The sequence below is a fragment of the Halyomorpha halys genome, unplaced genomic scaffold (assembly GCF_000696795.3).
Source record: "Halyomorpha halys isolate HHAL.00 unplaced genomic scaffold, Hhal_1.1 Scaffold15.1, whole genome shotgun sequence".
Taxonomy (NCBI): Eukaryota; Metazoa; Arthropoda; class Insecta; order Hemiptera; family Pentatomidae; genus Halyomorpha; species Halyomorpha halys.
In genome coordinates this window covers 3,678,186-3,693,946 of record NW_027108914.1, presented here as the reverse complement: position 1 = coordinate 3,693,946, position 15,761 = coordinate 3,678,186, and the positions used below count along the sequence as shown (strand labels likewise).

At 29.7% G+C, this 15,761-nt stretch overlaps 1 protein-coding gene across 3 annotated transcripts in view; it reads left to right on the top strand.

Annotated features, from left to right (window-relative positions):
* Abd-B (Abdominal B) overlaps nucleotides 1–15,761 on the top strand; it is a 279,754-nt gene that overhangs the window by 214,096 nt on the left and 49,897 nt on the right. For all 3 annotated transcript variants that reach the window (XM_014419638.2, XM_014419631.2, XM_014419644.2), the window contains one exon: nucleotides 13,622–13,723. The gene's annotated coding sequence lies outside the window, so the exon portion shown is untranslated. The remainder of the gene's footprint in view (nucleotides 1–13,621; nucleotides 13,724–15,761) is intronic.

Here is a 15,761-nt window from a genome sequence, read left to right as displayed (position 1 = left end):
CACAAAGTACAACTCAATTACAGATAATAAACCTAATTTATTAATGAAAGCTTAACATAAAAAAAAAAAATCTAATGTTTATTTTAAGGCGATATTTATTTAAAGGAATATAAAAATTAATATAATCATCATTCTAAAGATTTTTTGTTTATAATATCAACAGAGATTATCAAGAACCGGTTATGTATTCCATCCGTCAGATGTTCCCCGGGAAACCCGAGAATTCCTTTGCAATAAAGAACAAAAAAAAATCAATTTAGCATTTTGATTAGTTTCTTGGATATTTAACGAAGGAGAAACTGAGCTATCTTAGAATTTATCTGATCCTTGAAGCGGCTCCATCCCGCCCCGTCACATAATCAGCTACATTTATAAGACCGGGCCCACAACCCTGAATTAGACCTCATTTACATATATACTGTTCTTGTTTCACTTCCACCTCTCTTGGATTAAACTTAGGACCCATTTATATGTATTAGAGCTGAGCCGAGGGCGTATATTATATAAAATACGCTTATGCCCTGAGTTTTTTATTACATTCTACCTCCTCTTCTTTATGTATCGAGTCCGGTCCGCTGAGGGATATGTAATGTATGCGCGGTATAATCGGAAAGGTGGGGATAATACCAAATGTGGAAAGTCACCTTGAGCCAGGGAGGCGGTTGATTAATGTTCTCTAACGATCGTAGTTCCACGTGTTGGCCTCATGATTTGGTCTAGAAGGCAAGTATTTTTTTTTTTATAAAATCCTCGCGAAGAAGGGAATTCGTTTTTCACGGTATCCTCTAACTTCAGGTAATTTGTTAAACAGGTCCGAAGATCGCCTTACTGCTCCTTGTTTCGGAGTTAGTGGCTTTACTTCGATTGTGTAAAATCGTTTTATTTTTATTTATCTTGGGGTTTGTTTTACTCATGAGCGCGTTTAATTCGACAGATGTAATCTAAGTAAAGCATTAATAATAATTTTAATTAATAATTGAGCAGAAATAATAATTAATCACTTCAAATATTTGCTTTAAAAATGGGAAGAGGAGACTTAAATAGTCCAATCTAGCAATATTAAAAAAGCGCTAAAATGAGAAAACGGCACGAAGCCCACCTCTCCCGCCCTCCGTGATAGCCTTACTTTTATCTAATTTTTCGAACAAACAATTATAGCGAGTAGGTTAGTCGATGTAGGACATGTCACAACTTCACAAGAGGTGATCATCATAATACAAAAAAAATCAATCCATCCCGGCCGGATCTACCCCACTAAGGGCATAGGTCAGGCCAGAGATGAAGACTTATCTATATAAAAACTATACTATCATGGGTTTTAGAAATTAACAATCATTTTTAAAAATGTTGACGAGTTTTCACTAAATCTAGTTATGGTTTTAATATAATATACAGTTTCTTGTAGGTTTTGTTTAAGAGTATAAAAACCTAAGATAATTTCAGAAAAAGACTTACTTCAGATTCAATGAAAATATACACTACAATATTTTTTATGATGATCTGATCAATAAACCAAAAGGTTTATTCCAACGACCAGTTTTGACTGGTCCAGGTTTTAGAATGGGAAAACCCGTACCGGGCATTCTGCATTAATTGTAGTTGAAATGAATGTAAAATTACTTCGAAAATACTTTTGGAATTTTATTTTAACAGGCAGTATAATACCTAGTATGTACGACAAAACAAACTTGTTTTTACTTACGTATTGATAAACCAATCAGCAGACATTGTAGCTCAAGAACTCACGTATGAAGACACGATGGTTGCTTGGATAACCAATATAAATCATTTTTTTACAGTCAACATCCATGTAGGGATAGTAAGTTTGAAATTATCGTTTCAAGGTCTTTTGAAGCAGTAGAAAAAAAATAGATATTCATGGCAGAATTTAAATATATCAGATACTATAATAGCTAGAAAATAGGACTGAAATAAATTTCGAGATTAAAAGAACACAAAAAAATAAACCAAAAAAAAAAAAAAAAAAACGAATTCGATGGAGAAACGAGTTGGCAAGGGCCCAACCACAAGAAGATACAGAGATGAATCCAAAGAGAGGGCGCTGACCTCAAGTCCTTCATTTTATCTTCGTGTTCACTCCACTGAGCCTTAGAGTACATTTGTGTATGCTCTTCTGTATTTATTATATAATATAAGGTTACGGAAATTTAAATAACTATTTCAAGATATGTTATGTTGAAATGATTGTTCTGTTATTTAATTTTAAGTTACTTGTTTGAATAAATCAAGAGATTTCTCATCTTGGAAAAATAAAATATATGTATATATTTATGATAAGTATGTAAAGAGCTTTTTGTAGCAGAATATGATTATGCATGCGAGCCACATCTATGCTAGAAAGGACAATGAGGAACAATATTGCAGAATAAATTTATTCATAATAAGAGGTTGAACAAAGACGAGGGTTGATGAGAAGGACTTAGGTTTACGACCAGTGCCAGAAAATAGCCAGGCTGAATGGCGGGGCTCAATTTCCAGATCCAATCTAATGCACGTCCCGCCCCATCAATTTTGGAGCTGACTTATGAATATTCCTAACGCTCCATCCCATTTTACGTTCCACTTTTGGTTATCTTTAATTTTTTTCAGAATCCCTACTACAATTTATCCAGATTTAAACTGGACCAATTTAAATTTTATATATAGTTGCATATAATGCTGTTTACCTATTTATATCCTGAAGATACTGATTTTTTTTTAATAATCGAATTTATCATATTTTATTTTATTATAGGATAAATATGTATTATTAATTTAATTTTATTGAATATCGAATCTCCATTATGTATAAATGAATTGTTAATTAACTAATGATGAAAATGACTTGGTGAAAAAAAGTATTGTAATTCTACTTTTCAAATCTAGACAATGTACATTTGAAGAGTTACGAAGATTATTAATATTGGAATAATTAAGTTCGCATAATTACGTTATCTTTTAATATATAATATGATGTAACAAAATAGTTTTTATGTTTTCAAATTATTCACAAAAATTCCTGTTAACCTCAACGTAAATGTGAGCACCTAGGGCATGGTCTACTCCCCTCTACTTGGCATCAGTTTTCAAGATTCGTTGGAAATGTTTTGACATTGCTTCATTGATACAAAAGTCAGATTCCGTTATTATGAAGTGTTTTATAGTACCAAATTGTTTTGTCATATTTCGCAGTAATAACTATTAAGAAGGTGCCATTAAATTGATGTTCAATAATTAATTCAGGAACAAAATGCTACTCTTGAAGCATTCCTATCATAAAGAAGGAAACATTAAAATAACGGAAAATGAATTAAAATAGTAAACAAAAATATACGAAAATAAATAAAATTCACTTTAATGAATTATAAAAACCGTAAATTTCACTTGCTATGATAATCTAGTGTTGAAATCTCTGTGTGAAGATCTCTGGGGAGTCGTCCTTTTGTCATTTCAGACAATGCTGGCGTACGGACGTGAACCGAAGGGGCTGGAAAATGGCAACTGGGAGGACGAAGAAGGGTTGAAGGGATTTGCATAATGATATAAGAGGGGTTGCATCCCTTCCACGGGGTCCTCTAAATGGATTCCTTAGTCTGCTTCATAACCTTCCCCTCCTTAATGAAATGTCCACTAGTAATACGTTTACTATGTAGTCGAATTTATCATTTAGACAATCTAATATCCATGAAAAGACTTACGTCAGTATTATTGTGTTTTCAAACTAATGCTGTATACGTATTTTAGATTTTAATAAATCCTGTGTTGGAGTTTTAATTATATTGTGGGAACGTATAGTTGGGCAGCATCTCTTTGAAAATTGTGTTTCTTTCTCGCCTCCATAACAGCTAGATCCAATGAAACAATTTAGTTAGAACCAACGGCCAAAAAGTATACCCGGTTATCTCATGATAATACAGTTATAATCAATTTCTGCTAAATAAAATTCATTTTCATTTGATGTTTCAAATGGATTGCAATTGTTTTCCAACAGGTTTGAAACTTTTTAATTTACGTTTGTATAGTAATTTGTTATTCCCAAATACAATAATGTTCGATAATGTATTGAGTTTTGCAATTGAAATACGCATTTTTTAAAAATATACTTGTGAGGAAATGTATCTGAAATAAAAGACACAAAACTATGGCTCAAATCCTTGTCACCAATATTCTTTTGAAAAACGAATATTTCTGGTCCTTCAGCTTTGTGAAGAGTGTAGACATTTTTTTAGGAATTAATACATATTTTAGTATATAGGGACAGTTACTTAAAAAAAAGGGCAGTTACATAAATAAGTTATATAATTTGTTTTTTTTCTGTCCTGATTGTACCTTAATAAGTGACAAAATAGATTTTTTTTTTAAACCTTAGGCGTCGTTGTTGAGATATTTCTTCTACACCATAATTTGAATTTTCCTTTCTCATTTTGTTTTTTTTAATCAAGTACAATACTACTATTACTATAGGATTTCACGGAACCCTTCGCCCAATTCCAAAAAAAAAAGAAATAATTTAATAATAGGTATTATCAATACTTAAGTAAAGTAACTTAGTACCATAAGATCAGTAGAGCTTGAACTTTTTTTTTATTTATTATTTATGTCCATGTTTGAATAATCGAGTCCGAAATAATGTTGGAAAATGTACATTTTCTTTTTCATCTTTAAACTATATAGAACTTGCGTATAATTTTATAAATTTGACTATCATAACAGATTATGGTATAAGTATACAACATTATTTATTACTGGCAAAACATAATAATCATAATTATATATTTGATTATAAACTATTTTTTAATGTTCAATATAATGTAATTTGATAAAAAAATAAAATAATAATTTATGCATTTGACCTAATTAGTTTATGGAATATTGCATGTCTTTCGTGAGAGTTAATAAGATTTCCGATCTGGACTTGCTAAGTCTGCACGAAAGTGCATATGCAACTGCCGTGTACGAAGGCTCGTACACATATTATATTGAATTTTTTCATATTTTCATTTATTTATATTTATATTATATGTATTTATATTATGTACTTCCTGATGGGAACCGACTGAAAAAGTACGCGATATATTTAATTCAAACACTAGACACCATGGTATGCTAGATATGATGAGTTCTTCTCCAACGGTATCGTGTTTGCCAATTTATTATGATATTATTATTATGAGGTGGCATGCAGGGATCCTTAATTATAAAGTAAAGTCTTTGTTGCATATTTTATATTTACAATCATATATACATTAGCAAGAATAAATATTATCAGAGAGTTTAAGTTTCCTTAAACTTTAATTATTATATTGTGAATTGAGAGGTACCAGTTGGGATCTTTGTTTTTTATACTGAAGTTACAAATTCTATTATTTCTACTATTCAAATTACAACGGCAAAGTTTTTTCTTATTTTGGTGTGCCTGTCAATATTGTCAGTAGTGGTAGAGCGGATCTTGGGTCCCGCAACGAACTGCGGAAGGGCATCACAATGGCATCCGTCTTCGACGGATTAACGATCTTCGTTCTTCTATACTCCCACTCTCTTTTACTTACTCTTCAGAGGGGGTGATATAAGGTCTGTTTAGGTACCCACTACCTACGCGGTTAACAGTCCTGAGTGGTAGGTGCCTCAGGTCATATCAGGTATCTACATATATCTTTACATTACTTTTAATGTTTTGCCGATGGTGTCATTGACCAAATGGGGCGGTTCCTTTGGTATGCCGACAAAAGAGCTTACTTTAAGTTCAAAATTCCAGCTGGTGCCTCTCATTCATACTTCAATGTGTAATGAATATTATTAATTCACACTTTTCATGTAAATGTTTAAACAAATTAAGAAACAGGGATAAAAAATAATTATAAAATATTGTGCAAGTATTGGAAAAATAATTAAAAGAATCTGACATTTATTTGAATATTTTCGTTTTAAATAGGAAAGAGTTTAATAATTGAAATAAATTACATATTATATACCTTTGTATTTATGTAGTTAAAATAACTAGAAAAATAAGGAATAGAAATTTATTTTTTAATTTTCAATGGTCATTCTTATATACTGATATATTATCCAATATTTACTAGTACTACATTTCTTGAGATTGTTTCGGAACAATCTGTAGTGTTTTCCCCTCGGCACAAACTTAATCCTTGTTTATCGTCCAGCTGGTGTTCTCCTAATGGAAGTCGATGTTGGGATTATCGATTACTTGAGCAATTTGTCCGTGCTGTGTGGCGTCTACAGGTTAGAGAGACACGTGGCTCTTATTAGTTCGGTGCAACAATGAAGTATCGATTGTTCAAAATACAGATTGATATTTATATTAATTCTATATACAACTTATATTCATATATTTTTATAGTCGCTTTTGTTGTTATTTTTATAAAAAAAAAAAATTAAAAAAATTAAACTAAGTTCCATAGAAGCATTGAAACATTTTATACAAAATTCCTGGCTCTATATTTTGTCGATTTTACTTTTTCTAATATTTGAGACACACTATCTTAAAGACTATCCGGTTCATATAGACCATTTTTTTCTTTAATGGAAGAAAAATTAATCTAGATTATTAATATTTGTCTGGTGCTTTCGGGCTTGTTTCAGTTTTAGTCAAAAAAGGAGCATTTAAATATTACACCATAAATTTATAGAATAGGTTATTTTTTTTACAATATGAATCTATACAGGCGTCTGTGTAACCAATTGTTAATAGATATTAGTGACAGGTGGAACTTATGTCCACAAACACAGAGTTTGAATTATTTTGTATTCGTTATTGGTATACTTTTTTGACGTACAAAATAGTTTTTTTTTGTCTTCTTAATCCTTTTATTAATTAATTATGAAAAAAAAAATGTGTTGTATGAATTTAGAGAATCCTTCAAAATGAAACATTATTTTATTGGTTTTAAAAAATAAGAATAAATAACACAATGACGGCCGAAAAACTAAAAATTCTAAATTGTTCGCTCATTTTCACTGTTCTCAACATCATTTATATTACAAACTGTATTACGTAACATTGATCAATGAATTTTAAATTAAAATATTTTTTTTTTAAATATGAGCTCTAATATAAGTATTTACATTTAACATATATAGTTTTTCAAAAACAATTTTTTTTTCATTTAACCAGTTTTTAGGAAACGAAATTTTGTATGTTCTTACAGCGCGAAATAGAAGTATTCTTACTCTGTTCAGTCACATAATATTCAGAAATAATTCATCAAGAAACATAGTGAATAATTCCAGCGGTCAGTATTCTGCTGGCTCTAATGTATATATATTTTTTTGAGATTTAGGTCTGTTTTATGAATTCGTCAACTCGTAATATGCTGTATTTGTGCTGCTCACTATAAAACGCTAAGAATTCTTACTAATTGTGTATACAATCAACTTCTAACATTTTATTTTCACGCACAAATATTTGATTGATATTCTATAACGCAGAAAATAACAGTGATTCCTCGCCTATGATCTATTGGCTATTCAAAGTTTACGCCTAGTCATTGAGGGCAGGCCGCAATGTTTGGGTTGTAAATTTTAAGTTTACGACCAAAACAAGTGGATTTTTATCTGCTCTATAAATTTAATGGGCAGGATTATAAATGTATTAATGCACTGATGATTCTGTCTTCAGCTAGAGATGTGCGGATACTACGGCAGCGTTGGGTCTTTGATTGCTACGATATGATGCCAGGCACGTACCAGGTCCAACATTGATAGCGTAGAGTAGTTTACACCTACGGAACACATTTGTTACTCGGAGGACCTTTTTTTTATCGCTATTCGAATTATTATATTATAAGTATTATTTATAAGACAAAATAAATTTATTTCATGCTTCATGCGAGCATAGATTTGAATTTACTTAAACATGGGCCAAAACTTAATATTAATTCTTGTTCGACTGACAGATAGACAATAAAATTTAAAAAAATATAAATTAGTATTAAATATTTTTTGTTATAGTATCACATCCTACATAAAAAAATTAAATTAAAACTCTCATTAGGGGCAAATGTAATTATTTTATTTTTTTAATGATCCCTAATCAAAATCCTCAATTCAAGGTATTTAAAGTTAGAAACGTTAGAAAAATTATTGTTTCTTCAGTATTAAAAACTTTTATTGTTACTTTATACTCTATATTCTTCGTACTTACATAAAAGGGGCATAAACACAATGCATTGTGACCACCATCGTTGGATTAGTTATATATGTTTCAAATATTATTAAATAAGTGAATGTTTAAGTATAATTTAAGAAATAGCAGAAAAAAAACTGTTAGTTCTGAACATTTCTGAGTTTAGAAATTTGTTGACAAACATTGATAAATACTTTTAGTTTGGAAGATTGCAACCATTGCCTAATTTTACTTAATTTACAAAGTTATGCCTACTTTGTTCAATTATAATTAATTTTAAACATTATTTGACCATTATTTGGCTATTATATTTCATAAATGGGAGGGATGGTATATCGAATGAATTGAAATTCGATTGAAAATCGAAATTTCATTCAAAATTTCGTCCTATCCATTTTTCTCTCTCTCAGGTTTTAAGATTTTGCACACCTCTGCAGACTCCCTAAGTTTTGGTAGAGAATTAACATTAAAATTAAAATTTTTATCAGAATTGAGTTCCTATTAGGTGCGTTAGAAAAGGCTCACATCTACTCAATGTTTATTTATTAATTTTTTTCTATGCAAAAATAATTGGCATACAATTTTTAAATATTATACGGGCATCAAGGCCAGAAAGACAGTTTACTTATTCTTATTGAATCTACTAATAATTGTATTCTTATATAAATGTTAAACTATATTTTATTGCTATTTCAGTCACCAGTATCTATCATTTCATATTAAGGTTTAAAGCTAATAGAATTTAAACTGAATTACGGACTGATAATATTTAAATGCTCATCATTATGGATTTAATCATTTTCTGAATATTTATCCTTAGGTTCTGGAGTTGTACAAGACAATTTTGCAATCCTTCAACAGTCCATTTGACTCTTATGAATAATTTATCTTGAATACGTCATGAGGAAATTGAAAAATTCCTTCTGCTACGTCCATAGACTTTGGCTTAGCTCACTGAGGAAAATCAATTATCATTTATTAACAAAAGAAAAACAAGTACAAAAGATATTCTGGGAACTGTGAAATTTCTCTATGACAGATCACAGTAATCACGTCGTTTCCCCGCGACAACACAGTGAAAAGATTTATTTTTATTAAAGTCTGATCAATTCCCCTAAGACGTAATATCACTACCCATAATTTAACATTTACTTAATACAATTGTGTAGATATTTATTTTCTAAAATTATTTATTTTTATTTTTAGCGTGTTAAATGCTCTAGTATTTTTCTCTAAAACAATATCTGATTTGATCACATCCTTATTTATAAATTCTCTTTGCTTTTTTGTATTTTGACTTATATTGAACATAGACTTTTGGGACCATTTAAATACATTTTTTTAGACCTACATTAGATACTTGCAGTTTTTACTGATTTGAAATTGGTGCTTAAATGTCGGTAAAATTACTCTTGGTTACATTTCTTTGAATTTTAGAGTAGTGCCAAATAAATTCCGAAGTTTTTTAGGGTGTTTTTTTCTCGAACTTTAAATTATTATTATCGTTCCTACTGCATAATTTTCATTTAAATATTATAGTTCTAAACAGAAATCATTCTACAGTAATATCAACAATATATACTATTGTTTATAGTAAGATTCCAGTTTGAGGACAACATTTTATGACCTGATATTTGAAATCTTGTCATGTCTTCTGAAACTCCTTGTCCATTCATTTTTTCTTCACACTTTTTAACTAATGATTCCTCTGGCTTCATTTATTAGTTTATCTTTCGGCCTATATTCTAAAATTCGTTGTCATCCTATAAACCCCATTACAGTTTCAAATCATTTTAACCCTATGGTGTAAAGTATGTATGTTTTTATTACATTTGTTTGATGCTTTAGTTTGAGCTTTGATGCAGGTAAACACATCTTTGTTTCCAATAATTCATATTTGGGAGTAAAAGTCTCTTAGTGCATTTTACCCTTGCTTCATTTATTAAGCAATGACATTTTCCAAAATTTATAAATATAATATTTTTTGTTAAATGGACACTGGTTTACTCTATTTAGCTCAGAATTAAAGATGTTTTCAATTCTGCTTATTTTCTTTTAGTCTGTTTTTTTTTTGTTTCTTGTGACGTTAACTATGTTTTTAAATATTTGTGTTTACACGAGTGTTTTTTCCCTCTGGAGTAACGAATTCATTCATAAATTTCATTATATAATTAAAAATGTGAATCTGTACCCAATAATACCCATGAAGAGAATCAGTGGTCCAGTACATTGTAAGAGAGTACTGTTTCTAGAACAACAGTTGTGCAAGGTGGTATTTTTTTTTTACATATTAAAGAGATTTCATATTACATAATTGAGGATTAAATAAAAAAAATTAATTAGTATAACTTTTTTTTTTATATTGTAACACATATGTATGCTAACTGGATGGTAAATTGAATGCAATTTTATATTTAAAAAAAATATATTGAATAACAATTACGGAAGTTAAATTCTCAATATCGAGGCTTCTTTATTTGTTTAAAAAAATAAACCTCTGTAGGACAACTGGACCAACGTAATAAGGAATTAACCACTTTTTCTGAAATTTAGTTTTACAAGCTCTATCGATAATTTTTTTTTTCCATAGCTGAACTAAAGACAAATTAATTATTTCTAAAAATAAATATGGAAAAAGTGTAACAATATAGATAATTTAAATACCCATGAATAGTTTGTACATTGTTACGATAAATGAGAGAATAATTCTCAGTAGTTTATCAGATGACTTAAAAGAGAGATTTCTTTTTTTTTTGGATACCGTTTCTTAACATAAACTCATAACATATCCTTCCTCTATATCCTCGTTGCTTATTTAGTACAAGGAGCTATATCGCAAGGTTGTACATTTATATGTATGTGTTCTTTTTTGTTCCATATTAAGGGGTTGTGAAAAGAAACAAATCCTCTATATAACTATTACTTATAAATATTTATACAGACTTGGCTTTTAGTTTATGAATGAAAATATTGCTTTAAAAAAAAGTTGATTCTTTCTTAGATGTGGGTTCAATTTCAGTTCACGTGATGATGAAACCTTTTTTTTTAGGAGCTCTCTATTCATACATGTTTTGTTTCTCATACAAATAATTCAATTTTTATTTTTTCTTATATACTATTTCTGCTAATTTTTATCTCATACCAACATTTAATTTAAAATAATTTTTGAAAAACGTTTTTTCTGATGCTATTGCATTATGTATTCGTCTACTTGTGTATGGAGAAAGCTAGCGAGTAATAATCGCTATCGAAGTTCAAGTATTGCTATCTGGGTTCTAATTTAAATGAGTTACTCAAGTAAATGTTTTTCACGTTATGAGGTATATAATCTGCAATATAGAATATAAACAATCATTTCCAAAATATTATTTAATAATGAATTTAGAAGAGAATTATTCAACTTGAACCTACTTTCATTTTTTTCTTCTCCCGCACCTTCCTTCTTCTTTTCTTCACCCTGTTGGAAATAAGGGTCTACATCCATCTTCAACTTCAGTACAATCATACGATATATGAATTGGATGTTTATTGGACCGGAAAATGGCTTTGTTCCGGCGGATAAGCGTGTGATATATCTTACCCATCCCCTCTCCCATGTAACCCCTATGTAAGCTAAAAGGACAGGCAAGCATAAATACATCAGCGTAATTGTGTTCTGCCCGAGGGGACCGTCGGAGGAAGATGTTTACTGCCCTTGTGAGGAGAAATGGGCCGGACTGGGGAGATAGGGCAGCTGACATAAACCTCAACTGACTTCGTTTGTCTTGCAAATGACCTCTGTGGTCGTCCGGTTATGACCCTATTGTCGAAGAAAATCTAGAGCAAGAATGTCATATTTGGTATCGTTATCTATTTTATGAGTAGTGGACAAATAAAATATATATATCCTGTATTCAAAAACGAAATATAATGTTAGTGTCGCAGCCGAGTGAGCAACACAACATAACAACAACAATGAAAGGAATACAAATACGATTTAAACCCTGAGTTGCTATATTTAGAAATAAATATTCAACAATCTTACAATGAGTTGGGATTAAATATCTTAAAGAAGATTAAACTTGCTGCCAAGTCTAGAAATTTAAAACTATTTTTAATAGTTTGGTAGAAATATGGCTGAAATATAGTAGTGTAATTGATTGTTTTGTTTTTTTTGTGTGTCTCTCTTTGTAAGTTGTTGAGTCAAGTGTGAGTGTTTTTTTACAATTTAGTGTTTTTTTACTTAAGTGGCTGAATTCAGTACTGTTTTCAATGAGTACTTAGTTCGCGTATCCATTTTTCTTTTTACTCACGAGAAAAACTCGCATTAGACTAAAAATAAAAAAATAAAAAAAATGAACAATTCGGACAAGCATTCACGTTACTTGACACATAAAAAACTTATAGAACATTTATTTACATAAGGGAGCTCCACTCAAACCCAAATATTCAATCATTCCACTACCCCCCCCCCTCCCAAACACCGACGACTTTTGAGGGGGAATCCAAGACATTTACTGGGTTAACCACTTTGATCTAAAATCAATTCATTGGAAAAATTATTTTCGGTTACATGACAAGTTATTTTATTGTCATTCAAATATATTTTCTAGGCAAAGTAATAATAATTTTTTTTTTTCACCGAGTATAGACTATGTCTGGCCGAATTTCATTTTAGCTTGTCGAAATGAATATAAATAAATTTATTTTCAGAAACTTTTATTCTTTAGTTAAACATTCAGGTTGCAATGGGTAAAATAAAATATGCAGGAAAGGAAAACTAGAGAGATTTTCCATTTTCTCCTAAATATTCCGGAGATTTAAATTTATCTTAGTGAGACTATTCTTAACAGCGATTTTGAGTCCTTTAAGCACTTTTTTCCTGTTTTGACTTTACGTGTCCATCATTCATAAATCTATCACAAACTCAATTACTGTTTTTGAATAGAAGTAAGTTACTTTTTTTTTTTATTTTTCCTGTACTCAAAAGATTCATCTCAAGTATACTTAAAAACAAAAAGTAAATGATATCAGTGATGAAAAATTATAATCACAGTGAAAGAAAATTAAAATAAAATAACAATGAATGGAAAACATAATTAAAAAATATTGATACAACCACGACCTACCTAAATAATAATAATAATTCATAATATATTCTTGTCACCCATTTGTTTTTAGTGGTTTACAAAACTATAGATACATGATTGGGACCACATAAGATGAATCTTAGTTATGTGATCTATGTGAACAGTTGGGATGTGATGTTCAGATTCCTAAGGTTTTAGGACGTTTTCGGGTTTGGTTTAATCATTTCTGTCTGATATATTTGAGTTTTGTATACTTGAATATGTATAGTTGGCCTTGAATATTTGCAGAATGAAGTTCCAAACGGGTTAGGTTAGAAGTAGAGGTTTTAATTAAAATCAACATTTTATTTTATTTATTTGTTTAGATTGTAAGTTTACTTAAGTTTTAATGTTATTCTTTATATTTCAGAAGCAACAGAAGCAAGCAGAAGACCAGAACTTTGTGATGACCCTTTGCATTGAACTCAGCAATCGTGGACCCCTCTGCTATCACCACTCACCTATCTAACAGGTAGTGAATAGGCACTAAATAAAATATATATACTATAAAAAATAAATATTCTATAAAATGTAATGAAGAGAGAAGCGCATGAGCAGGGTTTTACTTTAGAAAAGGCTAATCATTTCATAATCCGAATACATTTTCTTATCGATTTGATTATGAAAAGAGTTAACTAGACTATTATTTAAAATAAGTTGTAGTAAAATCACACCTTTCATAATGAGCATTTAATTCATTTAGATTTTATCTGAAAATATTAAATTTCATAAACTAGACTAAATACATAAAGTATCTTGAACTTTGAATATTTTTTATCTATATATAGGAAGATGGTCAGGGTTGCGGTCAAAGGAGAAATAAAAATAGTTTACAACTATTTTTTTGTTTCTCCTTTGACAGCAACCCTGACCATCTTCCTATATATAAATTTTTACGGTCAACTATATATACATATATACATTTTTTATCAATGTTTATCATTTTTATATAAGGGAAAGCAGCATCCAAAATTACGTTTCATCTTCAAACTTCTAAGAGTATTTTAAAATATTTAGATCTTTTCTTAATTTTTTGTTCAGAAGTTAAATTCATCGTTTTGCAATCTGTATCGTTTGGATAAAAACCATGGTATAGTATTTTCCTCTACAGAGTGTTCTACTCGGCTAAGAAAGAACGCTATATCGTCAAAAAAGTCATTTTTGGATGTTTGAAAATTTGTTTTTTATTTTAATACTACTATGAGTACAGCAAGTACAGTAATATTATTACTTTTTATATCTTAAAATGCAGCATGTTCAGTCACAACAACAGATTTACCCATTAGGCATGCAGTAACTCGTTAATGTTTTATAAAAGGGCAGTAAGCATATTACTTACTATGTTTGCTATGCAGAAGCTACTTTATTATATTACTTTGTTTTTACACTGAGACTAATTAAAATACTTTGCATAATTGCAGTACATCTTCGGATATCATCGGATCTAGAAATGAATGGATTATGTACCAGTTAAATTTAAATTGTGTAAATTTATCAGAATAGAACAGAGCTCTGTATAAATTTATTAGTGAATGGAAGATAATTAAAAAAGTGGTATACTTTTTTTTTTTTATTTTCACCAATGAAAGTTGTTGGATAAACTGATAAGTTCAAATGTAACTTATTTAGTTTTTTTTTTTATTAAAATACTTTATTAAAATGACATATTGACGCTATGTATTTACTTTTAAAAATCAGAAAACATAAGAATTGAGTGATTTAAATAATTATTTATATAAATTTTAATTTATAATGAGGACAGATGAATAAACTCCTTAGGACATTCTTCTTTTCGGGTCAAATACTGCGTTTTTTCTCAATGAGGGTAGTCATCTGAGTTGATATGATTTAACTTACAATCTTTAGAACAAACTGATGATTTAATTTTCTTTTCGTATAAAATAAAAAAAAAAAAGACATTACTCAAAGTGAGACTGCAATTCAGATTCACTTAATTATTTGAAGTTTCAAATGAATCATTGAAGAAAGCAATAGTTCAAACCTTGAATCATGGGCGTACCCAGCATAGGACAGAGGAGGCAGCTGCCCCCTCCCTAGTAGTAAAAAAAAATTATTAATTTTTTTTCAAGCAAATAATTGTAATAATTAATATATCACTACTATAATTACATATAATTTTCTTAAAATTTCGATTTCATTCACCTTTTTCGTGCTGAAATGTCACAATCTGAACGACCCTGCCTTACCCCACCCCTTAGTTTTGACCCTGGGTACGCCATTGCCTGGGGTTTTTAGAAATTCAAAACTAAATAAAGTTCTTTAATGTTTTTAGTTTCCTGTTAAAAGTAGTCAGTCGGAAACATTTTAAGTTAATGTACTCACTAATTAATTAAATAATAATGAGGTGTAAATAGTTGACCGTAGATTAATGATTGGAGAACTTTGTCGGGGGGTGCGGTCAGCAAAGAACTAGGGATAAAATAAATAAATATGGTTTTGTTTATTTATGTTGTTCTTTGCTGACCGCACCTCCCGACAAACTTCTCCAA